General features: G+C 42.0%; 1 long non-coding RNA gene across 1 annotated transcript; it reads left to right on the top strand.

Annotated features, from left to right (window-relative positions):
* The first annotated feature begins 4,803 nt into the window (after positions 1–4,803).
* Positions 4,804–10,756, top strand: LOC146990652 (uncharacterized). The gene is made up of 3 exons (XR_015037907.1): positions 4,804–4,995; positions 5,091–5,165; positions 10,605–10,756. It is a non-coding gene; the product is annotated as an uncharacterized LOC146990652 (long non-coding RNA).
* Positions 10,757–13,529: the final 2,773 nt, after the last annotated feature.

The following is a 13,529-nucleotide window of genomic DNA, read 5'->3' as shown; positions in this document are numbered from 1 at the left end:
ATCTGTGAAAGCGACGTTAGATTGAAGGGATAGTTCACCCAAAATTGAAATTGCACTCATTATCTACTCACCCTCATGTGGACTAAGGGCTGGGAGAAGTTTCAGAGTCCTCCGTGGCTTCTCTGAGTTACAGGGGGTCTCGGCGTAGCAGTGCATGTCCATATGACGGTTGCAAATGGATACCAACTGTCTTCGTAACAAAAAGACACACCAAAAAACATCCAAATACCTCCATGCTGCTTGCTGCTTCAAGAAGCTTCCACTACAAAACAAGCTTGAAATATAGACTTAGTAAAATTTTTTCGGGACAATTTCGCATTTCGGGGCTTCAATACAAGACGGACATTACATACGAGCAGCATGGAGGTATTTGGATGTTTTTTGGTGTGTCTTTTTGTTACGAAGACAGTTGGTATCCATTTGCAACCGTTATATGGACAACTCAGAGAAGCCACGGAGGACTCTGAAACTTCTCCCAGCCCTTAGTCGACGTGAGGGTGAGTAGATAATGAGTGAAATTTCAATTTTGGGTGAACTATCCCTTTAAAGCACAAAAACAAAACCCACAGAGCAGATGCTACAAATAAAAGGATGTAAATGTTGCAGCTTTTAAACACTAAAGTCTTAGTTTCATTACAAACCACAGTGCATAGGTTTCCAAAACCACCTTAACAGAGCTGCTCACTCCGGCCTGTGCAGTGAGTTAACCGACACCGAGCAGAACAGTGATGTTTCACCTCGATCTGTGACTGGCTGCGTTATTTTTTAACCTTGTCAAGAGCTTTTTCCATTAAAGGAAAACAAGACCAAATGCTTTTAATCTCCTCACAGTTGCTAGACAGAATAATCTGTAGTGTTGAAAACAATCCAAACACACTGATTGATCAGAAATCAAATGACAAACAAACTGGTCTCAATCGATGACTTTAGTTTAAGCAGTTTTTGTTTTTTGTTTTGTTAAACTTTATCAGGCCAAAGTTGAAATCTGCCAATTTCTAACTACCTGCCGTTGCCTTCTTTCATCCTGAACAAGTAGTTTCTCTCGTGTGTGGGCTGGAGATTATTTTCACCTTTCACTCTGACTGCTCTGTGTTAATATTAAATAAAGACATGTAAATCAGACACTTCCATAGAGCCAACAGCCTCTTACGCTGTAATCGTCATGTGTTATTTAGAGGTTGTTCTATCGCTACAGAACAGATAACAATAGCTCCAACAGTTGAACTTGGTAGATTAGCTTTGTGTGGTTGATTATTCCTTTTCAATAGAAGTTCAAACAAACAGCTTCTTAGTGAATCTCTGCTGCTTCCTGCCAACGATAGATCAAACTCGAGGTCAGTAATATCTGGAAACCTTTTCTTTAGACGCCACTGGTTAAAGTTTTGCTCATCCTCTTTCCCTCACAACATGTTTCAAACGCTTTCTATTGTTGCCAACTGTGGTGTTCACAAAGCCTGTATTGATTAGAGTTAATCGCATGCATTTTGTCCCTGTGTTTCTATTTTGTAAATATAATCAATCCACAAGAGGGAAAATTAATACGTTGTTTTTTTTTTCAACCTTTCTATTTTATGCAGCTCAAAACTTTGTTTCAATAGGCCACGAGACTGTTGCTTTTATTTTATTGTCAAAGCCTCTTCTCTCTGTAATGTATCCGTACACTGTGTTAACGAGCCCAAAACTCTGCTTTTGCAAATAAAATGAGCTACGAGTAAAAAGTTCACTTCTGTTGTTATTGATGGGGAAACAGTCAATCAGAATATTACTTTTGTTTTGAAATAGGATTTTCTAATTAAATAAACAGTAACCAGATTTGGTTTCATGTAAAGTACATTTAGTTGCCCCTTGGTATGAAATGCGCTATATACACAAAATCTAACTATAGTATATGTGATATACAGGTATGAACAGTGAACCCACCTAAAAGCAGTATACCCACTAAACAAATAAGACGACACCACTGGGTGGAACTCACATTGTCACAGGTCATTTTTAGTTATGATTATAAAATATAAAATGACAGCAGGAAACATGTGGGCTTTTGAGATGAGACTGAGTCAACCTCAGTCAAAGAAGCAATGCAGGTTCAGCATCTGCCTTGTTTAGGCTCATCTCTGTGATTTACCCCCTGGAAAACATGTGCAACACTTGAACATATTTTACCTTTTACACCATTACTATGATGATTAGGCCTACTAACAGGAGAGTTTGTCACATTAGCTTATTTATAGAAATGGAGTAGCCTATGTTTATTCTGTTTGGGGAAAGTTGTGAACCAACTTCTGTCAGAGTTTGTAATGATATTAAATGGTTTGTACAACATGCTACAGTCTCAATCAGAAGTCTCTGATTCAAGACTCAACCAACTCCCAAGGCAATGAGTCACAGCCTGTAAATTAAACATGTCAAAACTCCCTTGTCTGTGGGTTTGATAGGCAATAAGTTGATGTCCAGCATCCACTTGAAGGACGTAAGGACTGTCATAGATTGTCTTTGGTGAAATGTCTCATGTGTTTACAAAATTGACTTCATCTTATGAGGTTGGAACACAGGTGAAGTCCAGCATCCTATTGAAACACACTGTCAGAAACAAAGGAAAAGTAAAGTAGCCTATCTCTGGCTGAAGCTCAGGTGTTGGAGATCGTGATGTGAAGACAACGGGGTGTGGGTGTGTCTCATAGTAACATTGTATTTGTTTCTGTTCCAGTTCATTTATCCTGTTTTTATTCATGTGATTGTTCCTGGTCCACTCAGCTGGCTGATCAACTCCTCCTCCTCTTCACCTCCAGGCGGCGCTGTCACAGCTGCAGCCTCCAGCCACTTCCGCTTCACTTCCTGGAGTAAAGAGACAACAGACAACCTGAAGATCACCTGAGTCTACGACAACTTCGCTCCAAGTCTCTGTAAGTGCGATAAAACTTTCACTAAACTGACGAGCAAAGTTTATGAAGAAGCTGTTGAAGCTGCAGAGACGTGATGACGTAGAAAGAGACGTTAGAATCCGCTCCGTGTGTCCATGGTAACAGCGACAGCAGCTAGCTCAGCGGCTAACAGCTAACTGGTACTATAGAATAGAATAGAGAATAGAGAAACTTTATTCATCCCTAGCAGGGAAATTCAAGTTAGTCCAGTAGCTCACACAACAATGACACAAAAAAGATGAACACAAAAAACATTTTAACAAGTGTTATATAAAACGATTGCAGCAGGAACAAATGATCTCTTAAATTTATAGTAGGGAGGTTAAGCGACTTTTGACTTCAAGTCATGATGCAAAGGTCCCCCTTGGCATGGAAGTACCTTAGGGTCATACAAATAACTCTATCCTATAAGTGAGATCACACTTTGTATCTGAAATAAACACGTTTTTAAAATGCCTTTTTTTAATTGAGAAAACGCATGTTCCATTTAGAATGTCCATAGAAACTACAATGTTTTCAGCTCCTGGATGTGATCTACAGCTTATTTGTGACATGATTGCAATATTTCAGGATTGTTTCTCAATTTGAATGATGAACAGGGATCTAATGCCTTTCAATCTGTAGGGCGGACTGACATAGGAAGCAAAGTCTGGGGGACATTACATTATGGCTCATTTAAAATAAGAAATAAAGATACTGTAACATCATGAGATTGATAAGATGAGCATTAACAAGCTTTCACAAAAGTAAAAATCTACCAAAATAATAAAGCTTACCAGTTTCTCAACATTACTCTAAGAGAGGATCTTAGCCAGCTATACTGCGCAGGTGAAATAAGTCAGTCCTAATCATATGCTTTATGTGGGAGCTGCAAACCTAAACTTCCCTATATGTACATAAAAGCTGAACATTGCGCTCTACACTAACATTTACTTTAGGAGCACAATGTAAAATGATTTCAGTATCAGGTTATATAAGCCTTAAATGATGTACAGGGTCCAATGTGACCCATTTTTACATTTGAGAACAGTAATAACATTTTTCCTTTGACTTTAATTTTGACTTCTAATATGACCCAGAATGGGTCATACATGTAAATTCTACTTTTTTAAATCAACATACACAAGCAGTAACTAGTTATAGGTAGGCCTATATTTTGACCAACACAATATTTGGCTAATTGGTCTTTCCTGACACTACGGTGATATGAATTACATCTTATTATTTAACTACTTGTAGGCTATATTTGTTGCACTCAGTCTAATGTTCAACAAATCAGTATCAGTATAGTTTTATTAATGTTTTTACAATATCCTGTCACACAAGCAGCTGCATGTTGTCTCAGAAGCTGTAGATCACATCCAGGAGCTGAAGGCATTACATTAGGGGATCTGCCTGAGTTTATATGGACATTCTAAATGGACAACATGCGTTTTCTCAATTAAAAAAAAGGCATTTTAAAAATGTGTTTTATTTCAGATACAAAGTGTGATCTCACTTGTGTCTTAGGATAGATTTATATGTATGACCCTAAGGTACTTCCATGCCAAAGGGGACCTTTGCATCATGACTTCAAGTCAAAGGCCTATTTTTTGGGCTTAACCTCCCTACTACTAGCACGTATATATATCTGTGCTAGTACCAGTTAGCTGTTAGTGGTTGCTATGTGCTTTTTGTTTTGGAGTGGCCACTGGCCACAGAATGGGTCAACACTCTAGTTATCTACCAGAACTAGATTGTGTGTTGTTGTTGTTGTTGTTGTTGTTTTACACTGTAGTAAAAAGTAAAAACTGCAGCCACTTTATGTAAAACCCTTTATTTTTAACGCAATATTTGCTGCATTTTTTTTTCTCCAGCCCACAATCTTTAATATTTGTTTTTTATCCGCATAGTGTCAGTGTGCAAATTATAATAAGAAAGTGTTTGTCAACTTTATTCATGTTTTCAATGTAAACTGGTTTTCTGTCATTTAAAACTAACCTGGTGTAATTCTATGCTTTGACCAGCAGATGGCGCCAAACCACCATCTGGAGCCAGGAGTGAGCCACCTCAATGTTTGTGGAGAAAACACAATGTAAGTGTGATTTGTAGCTGAAGTGTTGCAGCTCAAACATTTCTAAATGTCAGGATGAGTGTGACTAAATGTTTTTTGTGTATGTGTTGTCCCAGGTGGAGAGTCAGAGGTGTTTGTGAACATCACACTGAAGATGAAGCAGGAGGAGCTGACTGACTGTCTGCACAGCAGTAAGAGCATTTCTTTGTCATTAATGCTAGTTTGTTTTTCTGGGGTTCACCTTAGTGTATATATAGGTTTGTATATGACCTGATTGTAACTTACATACTAAAGTTATGGTCAACAATACATGTTTTAAATTTAAAGTTTTGTATCTTTTTATATATAAACAATTTATTGCTTGTTTTATTGTTTATGTATTTGACTGTCACAGACTCATTTACTCAAGATGTCTCCTTTGACACTCCAACGAGGTGATGTCCTCCAGGAGGGCCATGGAGCACAGATCTTACGTCTTTACTTCAGGTTTGGTTTTTATTTTGTACTTATTTTCATTTCCAAACAACTTATCGTTTAACCTTGATCCCAACCCTGGTTTGTGCCATGTGCTTTACTGGGTGAGTCGGCCATCTTGTAGACCAGGCCATGTGGCTGCAGGTGTTTGTTTCAAGAGCACTTTGACTGAGTCAAGTCTGGTGTACTGCTGCTTGGTTGGTGTTGTCTACAAGATGGCCGACTTACCCAGTGAAGCACATGGCACAAACCAGGGATGGGATCAAGGTTAAACAATGTAAAGTTGTTTGGAAATGAAAATAAGTAAGCTGAAGTAAGATCTGTGCTCCATGGCCGGAGGACATCACCTCGTTGTGTCAAATTATGAGTAAATGAGTCTGTGACAGTATAACAATAAGGCAAGATGCAATAAATTGTAGATACAAAACTTTAAACATGTATTGTTGACCATAGCTTTAGTACGTACAGTTACAAAGGCCATATACCTATACTAATGAGGTGAACCCCACCTATATACACACTAATTAGGTGAACCACAGAAAAACAAGCTATATTATAAGATACAAAACTTTAAATTTTTATTTTGTACTTTTTTCATTTACAAACAACTTTACATTGTTTAACCTTGATCCCATCATGGTTTGTGCCATGTGCTTCACTGAGCAAGTCGGCCATCTTGTAGACCAGGCCATGTGGCTGCAGGTGTTTGTTTCAACCAAGCAGCACTACATCAGTTAAGTGCTCTTGGTTGAAACAAACACCTGCAGCCACATGGCCTGGTCTACAAGATGGCCGACTTACCCAGTGAAGCACATGGCACAAACCAGGGATGGATCTCAAGCATGTCCACATGATCATTGTTGAGTCTTCAATGTCTTCTTTGAACAGGTGGTGAAGTTCTTCTGGACTCAAGGTGGACAGCAGCTCCTGAAAGAGAGAACATGGACAAGCAGTGTTAGACAGGACTACCTGCAACTCATGCTGCATGTGTCCTTTGTCTTTCAGACTGAACAAGATGGAGGTAACTGTGTGACTATGTGTCTTGTGGAAGTAAGTAAAAGATTGCTGTGTGGATTGGTGTTTCTTACCAAGTAGAGGTGGCAGAGTAGAAGCACATGGTAGCCAGTCAGATCAGGGTTGAAAACCTGCAAAGAGACAAATAGAGTGAAACAAACACTATTAAATGAATAAAAACCTTAAGTGTAAGAGGCCTGGTCTTTGAGCAAAGTCGCATTCCCTGACGCTTCCGCCTGCAACTCAAGTTGAATGTGTCCTTTGTCTTTAAGACTGAACAAGATGGAGTAACTGTGTGACTATGTGCATGGGGAAGTAAGTAAAGATTTCTGTGTATGCTTTGAGTGTTTCTTACCAAGTAGAGGTGGCAGTAGTAGAAACACAAGGTAGCCAGTCAGTTCAGGGTTGAAAACCAGACAAAGATGAGTGAAACAAACACTATCAAATGAATAAAAACCTGAGTAAAAGATGCCTGTTCTTTAAGCAAAGTCGCATTCCCTGATGCTTGTAGACCAGGCCATGTGGCTGCAGGTGTTTGTTCCAACCAAGCAGCAGTACACCAGACTTGACTCAGTCAAAAGTGCTCTTGGTTGAAACAAACACCTGCAGCCACATGGCCTGGTCTACAAGATGGCTGACTTACCCAGTGAAGCACATGGCACAAACCAGAGATGGATCTCAAGCATTTCCACACGATTAACATTGTTGAGTCTTCAATGTCTTCTTTGAACAGGTGGTGAAGTTCTTCTGGACTCAAGGTGGACAGCAGCTCCTGAAAGAGAGAACATGGACAAGCAGTGTTAGACAGGACTACCTGCAGCTCATGCTGAATGTGTCCTTTGTCTTTCAGACTGAACAAGATGGAGGTATGTGTCTTGTGGAAGTAAGTAAAGATTGCTGTGTGTATTCAACAGTATGCCTTGAGTGTTTCTTACCAAGTAGGTGGCAGTAGTAGAAGCACATGGTAGCCAGTCAGCTCAGGGTTGAAAACCTGCAAAAGAGACAAAGATAAAGTAAAACAAACACTATCAAATGAATAAAAACCTTACTAAAAGATGTAAGATGCCTGGTCTTTGATCAAAGTCGCATACCCTGACGCTTCCGCCTGCAACTCATGTTGAATGTGTCCTTTGTCTTTCAGACTGAACAAGATGGAGTAACTCTGTGACTATGTGTCTTGTGGAAGTAAGTAAAAGATTGCTGTGTGGATTGGTGTTTCTTACCAAGTAGAGGTGGCAGTAGTAGAAGCACATGGTAGCCAGTCAGCTCAGGGTTGAAAACCTGCAAAAGAGACAAAGATAGAGTGAAACAAACACTATCAAATGAATAAAAACCTTAAGTGTAAGATGCCTGTTCTTCGAGCAAAGTCGCATTCCATGACGCTTCCGCTGACGCTCCAGTGCAGAATGACTATTTGTAGGACAGTGCTCCTCTGGTTGCTGCAGTTGATCGTCAGGACGGGAGTGCAGACACCTGTGCTCGGCCAATGGAGAAGCAGCTCCGCCTTCCTGGAGGACGTCATCTCTTCAGCTCAACATTCAATCTGTGTCACAGTACGAGTCAGTAACACATCTGGTCTCAGATCCACCGCTGGTGTAGTGGATATCTTCCTGGCTTTGGACTCTGACATAGTGGGTTCGAGTCCTGGTGTTGGCTTCTTGGTCTTCTCCTTAAGTTTCTTTGTATGTGCTGCTTTGTACGAGTCAGTACAAGTTCCAACACAGCAACTCTCAGATCCACCGCTGGTGTAGTGGATCTTGCTCTGGCTATGGACTCAAGAGATCGCTGGTTAGATCGCTGGTTCGATCCCTGGTGTTGGCTTCTTGGTCTTCTCCTTAAGTTTCTTTGTATGTGCTGCTTTGACGAGGTCAAATACACTATGACCAATGTCTCTGGCACACCGATTAATGGTACAGTGGGTTGCGCTGCCGCTTTGAGTTCAGCAGACCACGGGTTCGATCCCCAGGGGGGACAGTGAGAGAAGAAGAAGGCCAGTTAAAGAGATGCATGAGAAGTGAGTAAATAAGTGGGATTTTATTTACTTTATTACTTAAAAATACAATAATACTCAATAATAGTTCTTACTTTAGTTTTTTTTTATTTACCTACATTACTTTTAGTTACTTATCATTACTTTTATTTCTCTACTTTTAGTTCCTATTTTATGACCTATATACCCACATTCATTCAGACGGACGAACAACACAACACAGAGACGAACGAGAACAGAGACAAACGAGACGAACGACACATAAGTCGGGTCGGGACCAGTTGGGTCCGGTCAGGTCGGTCATTAGTCGGTAACGCCCTTGTCCGGCCTTCTTCTGTCCCACCGTTGGGGCTTGGTACCCATCGTCATGGTGGTGGGGAGGGGAGGGGAGGGGACTGCTCCCACTGGGGCTCGAACCCGTGGCCTTCGCTACCCAAAGCGGTAACGCAACACACTCGACCACCGAGCCCGAGACAATTCACTGGTCATAGTGTATTTGGCAATGTCAGAGCAGCTACAAAGAAACTTAATGAGAAAACCTCTCACTGTCTCCCCTGGGGATCGAACCCATGATCTGTTGCACCCAAAGCGGCAGCGCAACACACTCAACCATTAATTGGTGTGCCACAGACATTGGTCATAGTGTATTTGACATCGTCAAAGCAGCACATACAAAGAAACTTAAGGAGAAAACCAAGAAGCCAACACCTGGACTCGAACCAACAATCTCTTGAGTCCATAGCCAAAACGAGATCCACTACACCAGCGCTAGATCTGAGACCAGATGTGTTGGAACTTGTACTGACAAGTACGGCTGCACAACAACATACATAACAAAAGCTGTCAGCTGTGTTGAATAAGTGAATAATTATGACAGTCTCCTTCATTGACATGTTTGGTTGGTCTTTGTTGATAAGATTGTTTTGGAGCAGGATGAGGATGATGATGATGATGAAAACTGCGTGGTCGCGAACCAGCGAACACTGCGTTGACAGGCAAGGAGAAACTCCATTACACCACAAGCGAGTGATGGGAAAAAAAAAAAAAAAACTGGGAGTGCTGATCGTGAGCAGGCAGCTCACAGCGGCCTCCGAGCTCCTGCAGCGGATCCCACATGGATCGGGGAGCAACATCCCTGCAGCCGCCACTGCGGAGCCAGCTGCCCCCCACCCCCGAGCTCCAGTCGTGGTCCATCTCTACACATACAAACATATGGATCACGGATCATGGTCGGGAGAGAAGCGTTGAAACTCGTAACCGCACCCCCCCCCTCCGAAACGACGTCCCCGCCGCCGCCGCTGCAAACCCGATGATCCATATGACCCAACAGGATCCCATGTACTTTTACGAGTTTCAACGCGTCTCTCCCCCCAAACCACCCCCCCCCCCCCCCCCCGACCATGATCCGTGATCCATATGTTTGTATGTGGAGAGATGGACCACGACTGGAGCTCCGGGGGGAGTGGGGGGGCAGCATATACCCCCCCAGCATATGCCCCCTCAGCATATGCCCCCTCATATCGGGATCCAGCACTCTCCACACTTTTACGAGTTCAATGACAATTATGAAGCCTTAGTCTTGTTTGTCCCTAAGAGACACACAACAGTCCACCACAGAGCCCAGTTCACTGACAAAAGACAAGTGTAAAGTTTCCAGAGGTTTATTGACATAAATGTAGAAAAGAAGCAGGAGAGTAAATGAAGACAGACAGAGACTCAGCAGCAGCCTCCATGTTTTCACTTTGTAGTAAAAGAGTAAAAACTACAGCTCTTTCATGTAAAAGTCTTTATTTTTAACACAACAATATTTGCATCAATACTTTTCTCCAGCTAACAGTGTTTCATATTTTTTATCTGGATAGTGTCGTTGTGAGAATGAATACGATTATTAATAGGAATTGTTTTGTCAACTTTATTAATGTTTAAAATGTAAACTGCAGGTTTTCTGTGATTTAAAACTAACCTGGTGTAATTCTATACTTTGACCAGCAGATGGCGCCAAACCAGCAGCTGAAGCCAGGAGTGAGCCACCCTAATGTTTGTGGAGAAAACACAATGTAAGTGTGATTTGTAGCTGAAGTGTTGCAGCTCAAACATTTCTAAATGTCAGGATGAGTGTGACTAAATGTTTTTTGTGTATGTGTTGTCCCAGGTGGAGAGTCAGAGGTGTTTGTGAACATCACACTGAAGATGAAGCAGGAGGAGCTGACTGACTGTCTGCACAGCAGTAAGAGCATTTCTTTATTTGTGATTAATGCTAGTTTGTTTTTCTGGGGTTCCCTTTGGGACCTCATTGATGTGTAGCCATGTGTGTATCAGTAGGTTTATATACGACCAGCTAATTGTAATTGTACATACTATAGCTATGGTCAACATCTCTACACATACAAACTAGTGTATGTATTTGTGTAGTATGTATACGTATGCATGTTGTATCTGTTTTACCTTCATGTATGTAGCAGATGCTGGTTTTGATTCAGATTTTTTTTACTACCACAACTTGTGTGTCTGTCTGTCTATTGCTTATTTTATTGTTTACTTGCTTATGTATTTCTTGAACGTATCTGACTGTCACAAGGACTCATTTACTCCACATGTCTCCAATCTGGTGCTTAACGAGGTGACGTCCTCCAGGAAGGCGGAGCTGCTTCTCCATTGGCCGAGCACAGGTGTCTGCACTCCGGTCTGATGAGCAGCCGCAGCGACCAGAGGAGCAGTGTCCTACAAATAGTCATTCAGCCTTTGGAGCGGCAGCAGGAAGATGTGACTGAGACCTTTGACTTAAGGTTTGGTTTTTATTTTCTACTTTATTTCATTTTCAAAACAACTTTACATTGTGTTTAACCTTGAGCCAGTTTGTGTTTGCATGTGCTTGACAGGGTAAGTCAGCCATTTTGTAGACCAGGCCATGTGGCTGCAGGTGTTTGTTCCAACAACCAGAGTACTTTGATCAGCTCAATAACTGAGTCTATCAGTCAAGTACTCTGGTTGTTGGAGCAAACACCTGCAGCCACATGGCCTGGTCTACAAGATGGCTGACTTACCCTGTCTGGATCATGGCTGACAAACATTTCCACACAATAAATTTAACACTGTTGAATCTTTGTCTTCTTTGAACCAGGTGGTGAAGTTCTGGTGGACAGCAGCTCCTGAAACAACATGGACAAGCAGTGTTAGACAGGACTACCTCATGTTGAATGTGTCCTTTGTCTTTCAGACTGAACAAGATGGAGGCAACTGTGACTATGTGTGTTGTGAAGTAAATAAAGGTTTCTCTGTGTATTCCTTGAGTGTTTCTTACCAAGTAGAGGTGGCAGCAGTACAAGCACATGGCAGCTGTAGCCAGTCAGCTCAGGGTTCAACACCTACACAAGAGACAAAGATTAGAGTCAAACATCAAATGAATAAAACCAAACCTGAAGTCAAAGAGCTAAGAGTTGCACGGGCGCCGTCTCGCGTTGGCTAAGTCGCATCTTCTTGCTGCTCAAAGGCTGAATGACTCTTTGTAGGACTCTGCTCCTCTGGTCGCTGCAGCTGCTCATCAGACCGGAGTGCACACACCTGTGCTCGACCAATGGATCTTCACAAACACCTCTGACTCTCCACCTGGGACAACACATACACAAAAAACATTTACATCCTGACATTTAGAAATGTTTGCGCTGCAACACTTCAGCTACAAATCACACTTACATTGAGTTTTCTCCAGAAACATTGAGGTGGTCACTCCTGGCTCCAGCTGCTGATTTGGCGCCATCTGCTGGTCAAAGTATAGAATTACACCAGGTTAGTTTTTATCACAGAAAACCAGTTTACATTTTAAACATTAATAAAGTTGACAAACACTTTCTTATTATAATTCTCACACTGACACTATACAGATAAAAAAATATGAAACACTGTTAGCTGGAGAAAAAGTATTGATGTAAATATTGTTGTGTTAAAAATAAAGAGTTTTACATGAAGGGGCTGTAGTTTTTACTCTTTTACTACAAAGTGAGATAATCTGTAAACACATGATCCACTTCTGTGGCCACTAATGAAATATATCAAGGCCTCCATCCCTGCTGACCTGGACTCGTACCAGTTCGCCTATAGGACCAACAGATGCACAGAGGACGCCATATCACTTCTGCTCCGCACTGCCCTCACACATCTGGAGAATTCCAACACCTATGTGAGGATGTTGTTTGTTGATTTCAGCTCCGCATTTAATACGATCAACCCGTGCAAGCTGGTCAACGAGCTGTTCACTAGGCCTGGACAACCATCTCTGCAGCTGGATAAAGAGCTTCCTTTCCAACAGACCCCAACAGGTGAGACTTGGAGACCTCATCTCCTCCACCACCATCCTCAACACAGGCACCCCCCAAGGCTGTGTTCTCAGTCCACTCTTGTACTCACTTTTCACATATGACTGCACTTCAATCCATAAAACAAATTACATATACAAATTTGCAGATGACACAGCAGTGGTGGGGTTGATAACTAACAACAATGAGGCAGCCTATAGAGAAGAGGTCCAGGCTGGTTGTGGACTGCAGGAAAAACAACAGAACAGTAACACATGCCAGTCTGGTGATCAATGGAGAAGAAGTTGAACAGGTGGGGAGCTTCAGGTATCTGGGTGTTCATCTCTCAAGGGACCTGACATGGAAAGTAAACACCAAAAAGCTGGTGAAAAAGGCCCAGCAGAGACTTTTCTTCCTGCGCACCCTCAAGAAAACTGGACTACCACAGAAACTCCTCACCGACTTCTATCAGTGCACCATACAGAGTGTGTTAAGCTATGGATGCACAGTGTGGTTCTCCAGCTGCACCATGGAGGAAAGGAGAGATCTGCAGCGTATAACCAGAACAGCTCAAAAGGTCATCGGCGCCCCCCTCCCACCCCTGGAACAGATCTACTCGGCCCGGCTGAGGAACCGAGCCGAAAAAATTAGGTCTGACATGACACACCCAGGATCTTTGACACCCTCCCCTCTGGCAGACTCAGTTGTATGATATACAATGACAATAAAAGCATCTTAATCTTAATCTTAAAACGACTGCTGCGTCTCTGTCTTCATTTACTCTC

Source organism: Trachurus japonicus, chromosome 2 (genome assembly GCF_045865225.1).
Source record: "Trachurus japonicus isolate A0001 chromosome 2, Traja_1.0".
Taxonomy (NCBI): Eukaryota; Metazoa; Chordata; class Actinopteri; order Carangiformes; family Carangidae; genus Trachurus; species Trachurus japonicus.
The sequence above is the reverse complement of the archived record's forward strand: the minus strand, read 5'-3'. Positions and strand labels throughout refer to the sequence as shown.